General features: G+C 44.4%; 1 protein-coding gene across 1 annotated transcript in view; it reads left to right on the top strand.

Moving 5' to 3' along the window:
- Positions 1-8,508: 8,508 nt before the first annotated feature.
- Positions 8,509-15,820, top strand: part of MYH13 (myosin heavy chain 13) — a 62,809-nt gene continuing 55,497 nt past the window's right edge. Inside the window, exon 1 of the mRNA XM_047756828.1 lies at positions 8,509-8,564. The gene's annotated coding sequence lies outside the window, so the exon portion shown is untranslated. The remainder of the gene's footprint in view (positions 8,565-15,820) is intronic.

The raw sequence follows: 15,820 nt of genomic DNA, 5'->3' as shown, positions 1-15,820 counted from the left end.
ATGAAAGTGAGCTTCCTCACTTGAGGACTTTTGTTGAGTAACCAGATGAGTAAGCATGCAGGTCCGTGGCGGAGCTAAATGGCTCCACATAACAGAGGAAAAAGTGAGTTGGGGGCTGGGGGGAGGGGGGGACACCTCAGGGAAAACAATCCAACCCCTGTGGTGGCGAGAAGGAAAATGGACTTTGTGGAGCTGACATTTCTCATGGAAACTTTGAATACTTTACTCTAAGGTATGTAATAAAATCCTCCTCATCTAGTCTCCTCTTTAATCTTCAGTAAAGTCCATATTGCCCACCTTTTTTTTTTTTTTTGCATTCATGGATTTTTTTGGCCACGCCCACAGCTTGGGGAAGTTCCCAGGCCAGGGATCAAACCCATACAGCAAGTAGCGGCCCAAGATGCTGCAGTGATGATGCCAGATCCTTAACCTTTTGAGCCACAAGAGAATTCCCATGATTATTTGCCACAAAGTTGATATAAATCAAAACATACTGTTTCAGCATGATCTGTAAACAGAATGCATGCAGAGACGGCCACATCTAGGCAGTATCTCATTTGATCCCCACACATAGGCAGAAACAGAATTATTTTTCTGATTTTGTAGCTGAAGGGGAAAGCCCTATTTCTTCTGGGCTGGCTCTCTTGACTCCAGTGAAGATCTCAGCTGGGTATTTGCAAGGTCAAATATTTGACCTTTTAATTCTCACTCTTTCCATCTTCATTTCCTCCTCTCACCTGCTTCACGTGCAGCCTCTCCCTGAGAACTCAACCTCCTTAACAAGCTCAATTACCACCTCCAAACAGGTGACTCCCCCTGCCACAGTCACAGACCCACATCTTCAGTCTTCTGTAAACTCTAATCCCTTATCTCTATCTACTTAGCTGGACATCATCATCATCTCAATCTCAGTCTGTCCAAAGTCTAAATTCACATTTCCCCGCTGCAGTATTTCCTCTGCGCTGGCGTCATGCCCCTAGATTTCCAGGCTGAAATGAGGACTGGATGAAAGGCAGGATTCTCTGACTCCTCTTTCCTCCTCAAACCCAGCATCATCAAAGTCCTGTGGATACTGCCCTCAGCGTATCCCTTGGGTTTTCTCCCCCCCCTTTTTTTTTGGTCTTTTTTAGGGCCACAGGTGTTGCATATGGAAGTTCCCAGGCTAGGGGTCCAATCAGAGCTGCAGCTACTAGCCTATGCCACAGCCACAGCCACAGCAACATGGAATCCAAGCTGCATCTGTGACCTACATCACAGCTCACTGCAATGCCAGATTCTTTTTTTTTTTTTTGTCTTTTTGCTTTTTCTAGGGCCGCTCCCCAGGCACATGGAGGTTCCCAGGCTAGGGGTCTAATCGGAGCTGTGGCCACCGGCCCACACCAGAGCCACAGCAATGCGGGATCCAAGCCGTGCCTGAGACCTACACCACAGCTCATGGCAACGCCGGATCCTTAATCCACTGAGCAAGGCCAGGGATCGAACCCCCAACCTCATAGTTCCTAGTCGTATTCGTTAACCACTGCACCACAAGGGAACTCCCCAATGCCAGATTCTTAACCCACTGAGTGAGGCCAGGGATCGAACCCGCATCCTCTTAGGTACTAGCTGGGTTCGTTTCCACTGAGCCACAATGGGAACTCCCTCTCTTTTTTTTTTTTTTTCTTTTCTTTCTTTTTTAATGAGAGTTGCAACATTTATTTCAGGTTCTCTCTTGGGTTTGTTTTTTTTTTTTACTTTTTTTTTTTTTTTTTTTTTTTTTGCCACACAGGCAGTATGTGGGAATTCCTGGGCCAGGGATTGCACCTACACTACACAGTAGCAACCAGAGCCACAGCTGTGAGAACGGAGGAGCCTCAACCCACTAGGCCATCAGAGAACTCCCCTCTTTCCTTTTAAATCTTATTTCTGTTCAGCTGAATCAAGGCCTTCTTCGCTTTATTTTATTTGGCTGCACTGAGGCATGCAGAAGTTCCTGGGCCATAGATTGAACCCCTGCCACAGCTGTAACCAGAGCCGTAGCAGTGACAGTGCTGGTAACTCACTGAGCCACGAGGGAACGCCAAGGCCGTCTTCATTTTACGCCATGATTATTTTTTATATTCAATGCAAGTAGGTATTACTTGCATTTTTAATGTATATTGAGTGGATTTTAATATATTGCTATAATGTGGGATAAGACCTCAAAAAATAAGCTTAGAGCACAGAGAGGTCTTAAATTGGCCAAACATATGCCTTTCACCTCCTGGGGTTCTCTCTCTCTCTCTTTTTTTTTTTTTTTGTTAGGCCTAAATGGGACAGTGAGGCAGACAACTGCAAGCCCACAGGACAGTCTTTGCCTTAAATCTGCAGGATGGACTCAGAGACATCAGGACACAACCACTGTGAATGCCTGCCAGCCCTCTAATTTAAGGTCATTCAGGAGTTAATTCTTTTTCTTTTTCTTTTTCTTTTTTTCTTTCTTTTTTTTTTTTTTTTGCTTTTTAGGGCCACACACACAGCATATGGAGGTTCTCAGGCTAGGGGTCAAATCGGAGCTGTAGCTGCTGGCCTACACCACAGCTTAGAGCAACGCTGGATCCTTAACCCACTAAGCAAGGCCAGGGATTGAACCCGAAACCTCATGGTTCCTAGTGGGATTTGTTACCGCTATGCCACAATGGGAACTCCCAGGAGTTAATTCTAACTGATTAACTTTCTGCTGCCTAACCCCGTAAATCATACCAGAGCCTGTATAATCATCTCACCAACTTTTTTTTTGTCTTTTGTCTTCTTGGAGCCACACCCACGGCACATGGAGGTTCCCAGGCTAGGGGTCCAGTCGGAGCTACAGCTACTGGCCTACACCACAGCCACAGCAACGCCAGATCCGAGCCGTGTCTGTGACCCACACCACAGCTCATGAAAACACCAGATCCTCAACCCACTGAGCAAGGCCAGGGATCAAACCTGAAACCTCATGGTTCCTAGGCAGGTTCGTTAACCACTGAGCCACAACGGGAACTCCCTCACCAACTTTTACACTAAGATTTTTTTTTCTTTCTTTTTTGCTTTTTAAGGCTACAAGTGTGGTATATGAAAGTTGCCAGGCTAGGGGTCAAATCAGAGCTGCAGCTGCCAGCCTACGCCACAACCACAGCAACATGGGATCCAAGCTGAGTCTGCGACCTACACCACAGCTCGAGGCAACGCCAGATCCTTAACCCACTGAATGAAGCCAGGGATCAAATTTGCATGCTCATGGATGCTAGCTGGGTTTGTTACCACTGAGCCATGATGGGAACTCCCTACGCTAAGATTTTTTTAAGTAGTTGCTAAGTGGTTCTAGAACCCCAGGTTCTCCGCTCTCCATTATAACCTATCACCAGTTCTAGATTAATCTTTAAGTGTTTTAAGTGTGTGTGTGTGTGTGTGTGTGTGTGTGTGTGTGTGTTTGCTTTTCTGCTCAAAAGGCTCCCCAGTGATCTCAGAATAATGTTCTGGCTCATTTCCTTGGCACCAGAAGCCCATCACAGACGAGCCCAGCCCACTTCACCCGCTTCATGCCATACTACCCCCATCCCTTCCCTCCAGGCTTGCCCAGTCCACCTTCCTGACACACACCCTGGGAGTCTTGTTTCTAATCACCATCCCTAAGTTCCCTAAGCCCAGAACCTCCTCCCGGTTCTCTTAAAGGCTGCATCCTTTAAGAGAGAGTAGAGGCTAGAGGAAAAGTGAGGCTTTGGGATCAGCAACTTGGGATGTTGATTCTGGCTCCATTGCCTACTAGCCGTGGGGCCTCTGGGTCAATCACTTAACCCCCTTCCAGGTCAATTCCCCATCTGGACAATGGGAAGAAGAATAATGTAAATAGTATAACCCCGTAAGGCTTGCAGAGAAAATCAAACATAATAAAATATACAAGTATGCTATGAAAACAACTTCAAAAATGATTCTAATTCTCTCCACAGTCACCATCCGCTTCAGAGCTCCTCTCTCTTCCAAAGCAGGATCTTATCATTAATAACAACTCTGATAAAATTTTACAGACATGACATATCCTATGGGTTTCAAACACAGGGTCCACCCCTAATCCACTGTGCGTCCCACTCACCTTGGCACTTAAGTTAACCTTGGGAAAGTAATACACCCTTTCTGCGACTACGTACTTTCTGCCCATGTCATTACCACCTCCTCTGGAGCAGTGTTCCTATTTTGTATCTCCATTCCCCACTGCCAGCACTCAGAAGTGATGGGCTTGCAGAAGTGAAAGGTTATAGGCACTGGCTCTAGAGCCAGAGAGGATTTGAATCCCATTTCTGCCACGTACGAGTTGTGTGGCCTTGGACAGTTTCCTTAAACTTTCAGTAGTGCAATTTCTTCGATCATAAAATGGGAATGCCATTCGCAGCTACTGCACAAAACTTTGAGGAAGTTTCAGAGAGCCAATAGGGATAAAGCCTGGCACATGGTGAGTCCTTAATAAACTATTACTGTCAAACAAGACTGAGTCTGATTCCATTCTTTGCTGCCTTATCACTTTAGCCCCCCTTTAGCCGATTCCCCGTGAATCGCCTTGATTCACTGATTCACAGGAACAAAATTCACTGAGCATCTGCTGTGTACAAAAGGCTATCCCCTGAATAAAAGCAGCTGTGTTGATGCCTGACTGCTCTCTCTTGCTTTCTTCTGGGCCAAATGGTGCTAAGACACAGAGACGACTTCTCCGTGGATAGCAGCCTTCAGCCTTTCCCTGTTGTTTTTTCTCCACCAGGGAGCAAGAAGGTGTCCCAGCCGCAAGTCAACCCGTACAAAAAAAGTTCTTTACATTTCCTTGCTGAAAGCCTTCTCAGATCCCTAATGTCCCCATACTGATGGTGAATTCTCTAATAGCCAGGAGTAGAGTTGGCCACATTTCCTGAACTCATTTATCCAGGGGACCTTTCACTTCACAGTTTCTCTCAGAACTGGCATTCTGGCAAACCTGCTTCAGAAAATGCTCTGTGGAAGTCCTAGTCCCATCTGTTCCTCCTCTGCCCACATTTCACTGGGACGGATGCACACTGTCCTTTGGAAATGACTCAGCTACATGAGCTCACCCACGGGAAGACTAGAGAATCTTTCTTCTTTAATTGAAATCTAGTTGAATTACAATATCGTGTTAGTTTCGGGTGTATGGCAAAGTGATTCAATTATACTCTTTTCATATTACATGACATTATAGGTTTTACACTTTATATTATAAAATAGTGAATATTTACATTGTATATGATTAATGTAAATATTGATCACATACAATGTAAACAAGTCAGGCTGTGTTGCTGGAAATGTCTCTGACTTCTACAAGGTAGAGTTGTTCCTGCATATTCAAACACCACTTAGGTTTCCGACAAAAAACCCCAAGCAACCAAAAAGCCATGTATTTTTGTTAGAACCCTCTAGAACCTCACTCAGAATTTAGGATTTTCTACCAAGGTGCAGTCAGTTAAGAATCCAACTGCAGCAGCTCAGGTCACTGCAGAGGTGACAGTTGTTGGATCCCCAGCCGGATGCAGTGGGTTAAATAAAGGATCTGGTGTAGCCGTAGCTACGGCTTAGGTTGAAGCTGTGGCTTGGATTCAGTCCCTGGCCCAAGAACTTCCACATGCCATAGGTGCAGCCATAAAATTAAAAAAAAAAAAAAAAAAAAGAATTTGTTGATTCTTACTTTAGCTCTAGTCTGGGAACCTCGCAACATATGGAGGTTCCCAGACTAGGGGTCATATCAGAGGTACAGCTGCCGGCCTACACCACAATCACAGCAGTGCAGGGTCCTTAACCCACTGAGTGAGGTCAGGGATCAAACCTGTAACCTCATGGTTCCTAGTCAGATTCGTTTCTGCTGTGCCACAATGGGAACTCCCTACTTTAACTTACTCTTAATTTCATAATTTGTTTCCCAGTCTACAGCAGCTTAGAAAAAGGAAAATCAGGCTAGTAGAGACAAACATATACTAACCACAGACAAAATTACAGCTGAGTATCTTGTCATGAAAGTGAAGATATAAAAAGTGGAAAGGTGACACAAGAATTCATATCAAACTAGTGCAGAGTTAAATCCACGAAGGAACCATAACATCCTGGCCAGTTTCATTACATCACTTCCCAGACCCTTAAGGGATCAAGAAGTTAAAATCTATTCAAGATACTAGATTAAATAAATCAAGACAAATCAACTGTACTTCAATAAAATAAATTAAAAAAAAAAGAAAAGAAGCTCTGTGGAAAATCAATCAATAAACAAAGATAATATATAATATACAAAGTTTTCTGTATACAATGGATTTTTTTTTACTAAAAATAAATAAATAAGAAAGAAAGAATGGTCATGTTAAATGGACAATCTCGTGTTTTCCAGAAATTTCTGAGAAGAGGCACCCATCATCTCATGTTTACAATGCTGGGTAAAGGAGATGTGATTACCATCTGCGCTATTGATCGTCCATTGCCTGACAATCCACCCTGTGGCTTTGCCCTTCACTGACCTTCCTAGCATACTCCGCCCCAGTTCCACTCTGCCCCTAGGACTCTCTAAGTCTCAAAGATCTGTGTCCAACGTCAAAATCCCTACGCAGCTGACTTGGCATTATGCAGCCTCCGCTGGTCATTTATCCAAGTAACTTAACAAGAGTGAGAGATCAGGGCTACGACGCATTTACATCTCACAAGTAAATGGTGATCCCCCAAACATAGCCAAGCTCGAGTGCTGGGCTTGCAGATTTGGGAGTATAAAGGGAGCTGGGGGCCACGCTCTTGAAGCTGCTCCGACTGCAGCATCATCGCAAGGTAAGTGCTCGCCGGTGCCCACTTTTTTGCTCCATGTAGCTGTGAGTACACCTGATCAGGTTACCTGGAGAGAAGGCAACACGGTAGCCTTTGCTGAGGGCCTACTAAGCATAAAGTAACATGTCGAGGACGACATGGGAGACCAGAGGGGAAGGCCTTTCAAGAAGTTTCTATAAGGAGTAAAAAGACAGGCATAGAAGCAATGACGAGGCCAAAAAAAATTAACCTGCAGGATAAAGCTGAATATAATGTGTACTTAACCCTCGAATGGTTTAGGTCAATATCATCACATGCAGCGAGCAGATAAACACGTTACTTTGTGCTCTCTCTTCCGTGATTGCCTTGAACTACCGCTTGACATGCTTGTGGTTGCTTAAATTGTTCTGCTCACCAGGGTGACTCTGGGAAGCAATTCTCCCATGCATTTTCTCCATCGGGGAACATATCATAATCCGCTTTATTAATGACTGGTTTCCACACTGGTCTTGCATGGCGTGCCTTGTGCAGTTTGGGCTGGGTCCTGTCTGACACTGCAGGAGTAACCCCCAGAGGGATTCAAGCTTCAGGAGCCTTGTGATGCTTTGATGTGGGGCCATCGTCTCCAGCAGAATGCCTTCTGTCATACACTCCCAGAGCTAAGAGGAGTCTGTCTCCCTTCACGGAAGGAAACCACAACCCAAAGAAATCACAATAGCTGCTTTACAGAACTGGCATTAGAAAACTGAGTTCTGCCTCCAAGGCTGACTTCTTTTAAACTAAGGATTCAGAACATGATTCTTAAGCATTTGATTTTTTTTTTTCCCTGAGAAATGCATAGAAATTTTAGGATGTGGCTGAAGACTACTGGAGACTCATAAAAGGGAGACGAAAGGAGGTAATAAAGTAGAACACAAAGTGTTGAAATGTCTCTTCCTGTCTAAATGGTATTTCACAATGTGTTCCCCTGGCTCCCTAAAAAAATACCATATGGTAAATGGGAAGTTTGTGTAAATTAAATTTGACATTGAAAATTATTTGGACTCTTATGGTATCTTGAGATCTTCATGTAGGTTATAAACTTCTGGAATGAGATCCCCTGGTCCCAGATGAGTTATCAACTGGCCTACCGTCATCTTCTCCAAGAGAATACAGGCTATTTAAGACAGAGTCCGTCTAGACCTCTTAAAGAAGCCTTGCCTGTAATTCACAATTGTTCGCCCACTGCCAAAGAAGTCAACTACTGGTCTAAGCATCTAGCTTACAATCCGATCCTTCCCCCACCCCTTCCTTTCTTCCCTGACCCCTCCCAGGCCCCACTCTCAGCCAGAAGCATCATCTAAGCCCTCATTACACTCCATTTAGACTTTTACAGAATTTGTGTTAGTCTTCCTTGTTCAAGGATTTATTCAAGCACATCTCTTAAGCCTTACAAAATTTTGCATTCCTTTGGGGCAGAGACTGTCTTTATCATTTTCTATACCCCCTTAAGGGGCTGACACAGTACTCTGCAGACCAGAAGATACTCAAATTTTGTAATTAACCAATTATTTAAAGAATAATATTTAACCAAAGGGGAAAAAAGAAAATCTATTTCCATCCCACACCATCCACTGTGTCCCTATTTAAATGTAGCTGAACGCAGGTTGTCACAATTTCTAGACTTATTGAAACTCTCTGTGGTTCATTTGCTCTTTGTTTTTGTTTGATTTTTGATCTCTGGAATTACTGCTGAGAAGACGCTTCATTCCTGAAGGACACTAACAGTCACTTTGGGAACCAAGAAGGTAAGAGTCACTTTCATCTTGATTGCGGACATAATAAGTGAAATTAGCAAACGTTGTTTTATCCATTCTTATTCCTGCCACCCTGATAAGAAGCTCAAATTGATGAAATTAAAGTCCGTTACTTAAGTTTTTCTAACGGCAGATTACCAAATATGCAGGTTTTACCTTAGGAAGGATGGTTTCCCAAACTTGCTCGCCACACTAATAGGTATAAAATACACTGCAGAACTTTGACATGCAAGCTCCAGGTCAAGACACGTAGTTAGCCCAGAACATGATGCTCATAGGATCAAGATTCAGGCTTCACAAGGGTTAACCCTGCTGTTCTTGGAGCAGAGTCTGCACCCTTGAACCCACTCATCTCTGCCTTTTCTCACAAGTATTACCGAGAAAGAGACCATGCCAAACTATGTCCAGTGGAGTCATAAAAACACTCCCCCTCAAAACCTGTGTTTATGGGAGGTAATTCAAGATGAATTAGGGCCAAGGAAACCAAAGTATAATTAAGTCAGGACCACACCATTGCTGACAAGATCCAGGAGCTGAGAAATTCCCCGGAGAGGAACGAAAGTTGAGAGCAACGTCATGGTGCAGTGACAGCAGAAAGAGGGGGCAGGGAGCTCTCAGAAGGTGGTGACAGCCGTTAGGTTGACTGAGGTGGCTGTCTCCACTGCCTGACCCCTAAAGACTGGAAAAGAGCTGGTGGTGGAAGGGACACAGCTGTGGAGGGTTGGAAACAGGTCAAGCTCCGAAAACAGAGAAGAGGCTAATTACGAGACTTTCTGGCGACAGATTCCCTAGGGACAGCCTGAGTCATGCCTAGAGAGTTGGATCAGACCTAACCAGGCAAGGTTTATCAGCCAAGAATAAATGGTTTTCACCTGGGTCCCAGAGCACGGCTGCATAAACATGGGGACAAGATCTGGCTTAGCAACCGCACGCACGCAGGGGATCGAGGGGCTTTGCTTGACAGTGAGTGGTGAGTCAGCGGTGTGACAGGGCTGCCAGAAGGCAGTCACCACCTCAGGCCTGACACCTAGGCCAAGAGAGGTGAGGGCACAAGCTGAGAGAGGACAACATGTGGCTTGGATGTCACACTTTAGGAGATTAACAGGAGTGAGTTCTTCGCAATGGTAAAGGAGATTCAGATGCATGTCGCGGAAGAGGCAGAGGAAGATGGCACCGGGGCTACCTAGCCTGGAAGAGACAAAGCTAAGGAGAACTCAGGGTAGCCATCAAATGAGGGAAGAGCTGTCTTGTGGGAAGAAGGTTTGAACTCCTTCGGTTGTTACCAAGAGCCAGAGTGAGGATCCTGAAGTCACAGAAAGCCAGATGTTGGCTTAAAGCGAGAAGAATCCTTGGCCTGCAAAACCTGCCAATGGTTTCCCAAAATTCCCCAAAATGGAAACATGCCATCCCTTAAAGCATTCGAGGAGGCCGAACAACACTTGTGCAAGAGTATTTCTGAGACGACTAATTTGACTGGGTTCTGAGTCCTGGTTAGAGTTGTGCGTGAAAGGAGAAAAATCTCTCCTTCAAAACTGGTAGTGACTTGAATCTCAGGTGGACAGTCTTGCCTTTTTTTTTTTTTTTTTTGTCTTTTTGCTATTTCTTTGGGCCGCTCCCTCGGCATATGGAGGTTCGCAGGCTAGGGGTCGAATCGGAGCTGTAGCCACCGGCCTACGCCAGAGCCACAGCAACGCAGGATCTAAGCCGCGTCTGCAACCTACACCACAGCTCACGGCAACGCCAGATCGTTAACCCACTGAGCAAGGGCAAGGACCGAACCTGCAACCTCATGGTTCCTAGACGGATTCGTTAACCACTGCGCCACGACGGAACTCCCAGTCTTGCCTTTTAAGAGGCCTAAAGATATAGCTTGACCATGAGCTACTGTGGTCTTTGCCCAGTTCCAGGCTTCATTTGTTTACTACCACCACAAGTTTTGTGATGTCCATTGAACACCAGTTCTATTAATTCACTTACTATTTTTATTTACCTCGATTCACTTTTTTTCTTAGATTTGTTTTTCAAAGTTACCCTGTCTGCTGGTTATGATAGTAGGGTCATCTACGTCAGCGTCAGCTGAGACATTTAGATATTCAAAACCTCAAATTCCACTCCAGATCTGCTGACTCCGAAACTGATACAGCATTGTAAGTCAATTACACTCCAACAAAATTTAAAAACATATATATGCATTTCAACAAGACTCCCAATTGGATTCCTATGCACACCATATTTGGGAAATACTGCTTTCTATCACTAAAATAAACAGATATTTCACAGTCTCTAAATGCATAGCACATTTTACCCTATTTTATCAGTTCTAATTTTCTTCACTTTTTTTTTTTTCTCTTTTTGCTATTTCTTTGGGCCGCTTCTGTGGCATATGGAGGTTCCCAGGCTAGGGGTCGAATCGGAGCTGTAGCCGCTGGCCTACGCCAGAGCCACAGCAACGTGGGATCCGAGCCGCATCTGCAACCTACACCACAGCCCACGGCAACGCCGGATCATTAACCCACTGAGCAAGGGCAGGAACTGAACCCGCAACCTCATGGTTCCTAGTCGGATTCGTTAACCACTGCGCCACAACGGGAACTCCTAATTTTCTTCACATTTTCCACAAAATAGTATCTCTAAACTTGGGAGGCATCTTATAATCAATAAGAGGAGTATTATAATTAGCTATTTACAAAATAATTTATTTGATGATTTATGGCATCTTAGATTGTTATAAAATAAGGCAACAGACTTTAAAATAAGCATCTATTAATTAAAACTAAGAAATATTTGCCTAAAATCATTTTGTGTAGAAGCAGTAGCCATGCCATGGTTTTGGAGAGACTGGCTTTAGAAAAGCAAAATAGTGTTCATGCATTAAGTTTCCCACAATTCAGATCCTTAAATTCAGAATCCTCAGTCCCAACCACAGAGATTCTATTACATTTGATTTTGATGGTGCTTTGGGTACCATGCTTACCACTAAGTCAAGCTAAATAATGTAAGGTCTTAAACCTGTAGCCCGACAAGATCCTCTCATGCTACAGTGCCACCATTCTGAAATGGGTGCCCCTCAAAATGTGGCCGATTGTTCCTTGGAGATCCTCAAGAACTTTTCAGGAGGTTCATGAGGTCAAACAATTCTGAATAATACCTTTTTCACTCTGTTGACCTTATGATGCAAAAGCAAGGATGGATAAAACTTCTGGTGCTTTATTACAAGTCAAGGCATGGCACCAAGCTATGCTTGTGGTCATAGTATTTTTCATTGCCATATACTGACAATGAAAACATTTTTTTTTTAATTTAAAAAGCTAGCTTCAGGAGTTCCCATGTGGTTCGGTGGGTCAAGAACTCGACATGTTGTCCATGTGGATTCGGGTTCGATCCCTGGCCTCTCTCAGTGGGTTAAGGATCCAGTGTTGCTGTGGCTGTGGTGTAGGTTGCAGATGCAGTTCCAATTCAACTCCTAGCCCAGGAACTTTCATATGCTGCAGGTGTGGCCATAAAAAGAAAAAAAAGAAAAGAAAAGAAAGAGAAAATAAAGGGAGTTATCATTGTGGCTCAGAGAGTTAAGAACTTGACATTGCGTCCATGGGGATGCAGGTTTGATCCCTGGCCTTGATCAGTGGGTTATAACACGATCTGGCATTGCCCCAAGCTGTGGTGTAAGTCGAAAATGCTGAGTTCCTGATGTGGCAGAGTAGACATGAACCCGACTAGGAACCATGAGATTGCAGGTTCAATCCCTAGCCTTGCTCAATGGGTTAAGGATCTGGCCTTGCCATAAGCTGTGGTGTAGGTCACAGACGTGGCTCAGATCTGATGTTGCAGAGGCTGTGGCGTAGGCCGGCAGCTGTAGCTCTGATTCAACCCCTAGCCTGGGAACTTCTATATGCCACAGGTGCCACCCTAAAAAGCAAAAAAAAAAAGAAAGGCAATTAAGTGTCCTTATTTCAAGGAAAACAACGAACAGTGTTTGTTACAAATACTATAGTTGAACTTTCAAGCAAAAATTTAAATTTTGGAAGACTTTCATCTGCCACCATTAGCTTGACAACTTATAATACTTGAATTTTCTAATGAGATTGGCGCTGATATTAATGACCGTGGGGTTTTTTTTTGTTTTGTTTTGTTTTTGTCTTTTTAGGGCCTCACCCTCGGCATGTGGAAGTTCCCAGGCTAGGGGTCGAATTGGAGCTGTAGCCGCTGGCCTACGCCACAGCCACAGCAACTCAGGATCTGAGTGGTGTCTGCAGCCTACACTACAGCTCACGGCAATGCCAGATCTTTAACCCCCTGAGTGAGGCCAGGGATCGAACCTGCATCGTCATGGATACTAGTCGGGTTTGTTAACTGCTGAGCCATGATGAGAGTTATACAGCATAATGAAACGTCAATATTTGCAGGTTCTGTGTAATCCAGTGAACAATATTTTCCAAATGATAGATTAATGATGTTCATACATGGGTAAAAGTTTCATTCAAAGTTCCAGAGGGACCAACAGGTTATAATGTAACAGGTACGAAATATTCGCTGATGTGGTTTCAGATTCCACACTGCAACTAGCCTTTAAGAAACTACCGCAGAAGTTACATGTCAAGTTGTGTTATAGTTTCTAAAAGTAATATCCACAATTATTTGAAAAGGAAATTGCAATAAATATTCTTTCCTCTTCCAAATTTCATAACTGCACAAGATTTTTTCTACTTTAACAACGACTACATATATATTCTGTGTATATATATATATATATATACTGAATACAGAAGCAGGCATGAAAATCCAGCTGTTTTCTATTCAGCAGACATTAAAGTGAGCTGCAAAAATGAAAAACAATGACATCACAGGATTTTGTTTTGTTTTGTTTTGTTTTGGAAAATACGGTCATTTTTATAACAATATGTTATGTTAACACGCCATGGATTTGGTAGTAATTTGAAATGAATTAAATTTTCTCAACTTTGACTTCCAAGATTGTAAATATTGGTAGATACAACCTACGTAAACCAAACTCATTGGGTTCTCGATCATTTTTGAGAAGGTGAAGGGGTTCTGAGAGAACAGAGTTTGAGAACCACTGCTGCAGTCAAGCCCACTTAAGCCACAACAGGAGGGACTCTCTTGCGAGAAGAGGAGAGCAAGATGGGTGAATTCTTCCGCTCCACCAGGCAGTAACTGAGAAAATTTAAACCAGCCTGATGGCCATAGGCCAGGGGCCTTCTCTGTGGGTGCTAAACTAAGTTCTAGTCTCTTACTATGAAAAGTTAACCACAAGCACACAGATGGCTACAGAGCAGAGCCAACGTAAAATCCAAATGCAAGTTGATCTGAATAAGGTCCAGAGGGAAGCAGAGGCTCCTCTTTCCGTAGAACTAGATACCCTCAGAATCACAAGGAGGGAAATGGAAACAACAGTTAGTGACCAGTGAGGTTTTCATAAAGTATAAGAAGGGGGAGGTGGGGAGGTCCTGTCGTGGCGCAGCGGAAACAAATCTGACTAGGAATCATGAGGTTGCGGGTTTGATTCCTGCCCTTGATCAGTGGGTTAGGGATTTGGCGTTGCCATGAGCTGTGGCATAGGTCGCAGATGGGGCTCAGAACATGCATTGCTGTGGCTGTGGTGTAGGCCAGCGGCTACATCTCCAAGTGTATCCCTAGCCTGGGAACCTCCATATGCCACGGGTGCAGCCCTAAAAAAAATTTTTTTTAAATAAATAAATAAGACAAAAAGAAGGGGGAGGTGGGAGATCTTCCAAGAGACAATGGTAAAATGTTCAATTTTCCCACTTTTAATAGGAAACGTAAAAGGCTTTATACCAAAAAATGAACTATTTCTTAAGGGAGATAGAGGGGTACGTGTTATAACTAAACCCCATTTTTATGGGCGGTTACAGGAGAGTAAATGGAAAAGAAAAAGGAGAGAAAGGAAAAGGGGGAGAGAAGTGAGCAGATGTGAGGAGAAGAAGTAGAGGGTCAGGTGGGGGGTGGGGGGGTCCAGAGGGAGCAGAAGGAACACATGCAGATGAGGAAAAGGAACCAGAAAGCCACACACCTGCCGGCAGGGGCCCTGGACATGCGCTAGGCTGGCCTCTTCATTTTCGGGGGAGTCAGTGGTTTGACCAAGTTCAGTACTGGGACTGAAGCCAGACTGTCTAGCTTCTAAGCAGGAAAAAACATTTTAAAAAAGCAGAATCAACAAAAGGGGAGTGTTTAGAAGGGAGTGGGAGAGAGAAAGAGAGGCAGACAGACACATAAACACCACATCCAATAGACACATTTGGCAGCGAGTTCTTAGGCAGGCGTTAATCTAATTAGACACTCTTTGTCACCCCGTGATGCTGCCAGTAACTGAAGTTCAGAGACCTCTGCGTTCAGCCCAGTACTTGTCAATTTTATCACATGCCCAGAAATCACCTGGAGAGCTTGTTACAATACAGATGCTGCTGTTGTAATCTGGGTGGGTCTGAGATTCTGAATGTCTAACAAGCTCCTGATGCAACCTGTTCAAGGACCGCACTTGGAGCAGGCAGGCCCTACACCCAGCCGTTCTCAGGGTGTGGTCCCTGGACCAGCCCATCAGCATCTCCAGGAACATGCTAGAAATGTATATTCTCACGCTCCATCCCACACCGACGGATTCAGAAACGCTGCAGTTAGGGCCCAGACATGTGTGTTTTGACAATATCGGCAGTTCATTCTGGGGCATGTTCAAGTTTGGAACCACTGCCCTAAACCATCACGCCTCCCATCACCTTGCTACCTGTAACTCAAGTCATCACTTTTCACTGGACTGCCTGAAGTTTCTCCTAAGAATTATCAACATTCCAATACTTCTTTTCAGACAGCTTTAAGATTTTTTGTTTGTTTGTTTTTCTGTCTTTTTGTCTGTTCTGGGGCTGCACCTGCGGCATATATGGAGGGTCCGAGGCTAGGGGTCTCATTGGAGCTGTAGCCACCAGCCTACGCCAGAGCCACAGCAATGTGGGATCCGAGCCACATCTGCAACCTACACCGCAGCTCACAGCAACACCGGAACCTTAACCCACGGAGCGAGGCCAGGGATCGAACCCATAACCTCATGGTTCCTAGTCGGATTTGTCAACCACTGAGCCACGACGGGAACTCCCAAGACACATTTAAGATTTGGGAGTGACACAGACCATGGGGCTCAAACATGACATGTAATCAAGGAAGTCTTTTCCGAGGCCTCCTTTATTGGGCTCAGCTTGGCTTTCCTCTCATCGCTTCCG

Source organism: Phacochoerus africanus, chromosome 14 (assembly GCF_016906955.1).
Source record: "Phacochoerus africanus isolate WHEZ1 chromosome 14, ROS_Pafr_v1, whole genome shotgun sequence".
Lineage (NCBI taxonomy): Eukaryota > Metazoa > Chordata > Mammalia > Artiodactyla > Suidae > Phacochoerus > Phacochoerus africanus.
The sequence above is the reverse complement of the archived record's forward strand: the minus strand, read 5'-3'. Positions and strand labels throughout refer to the sequence as shown.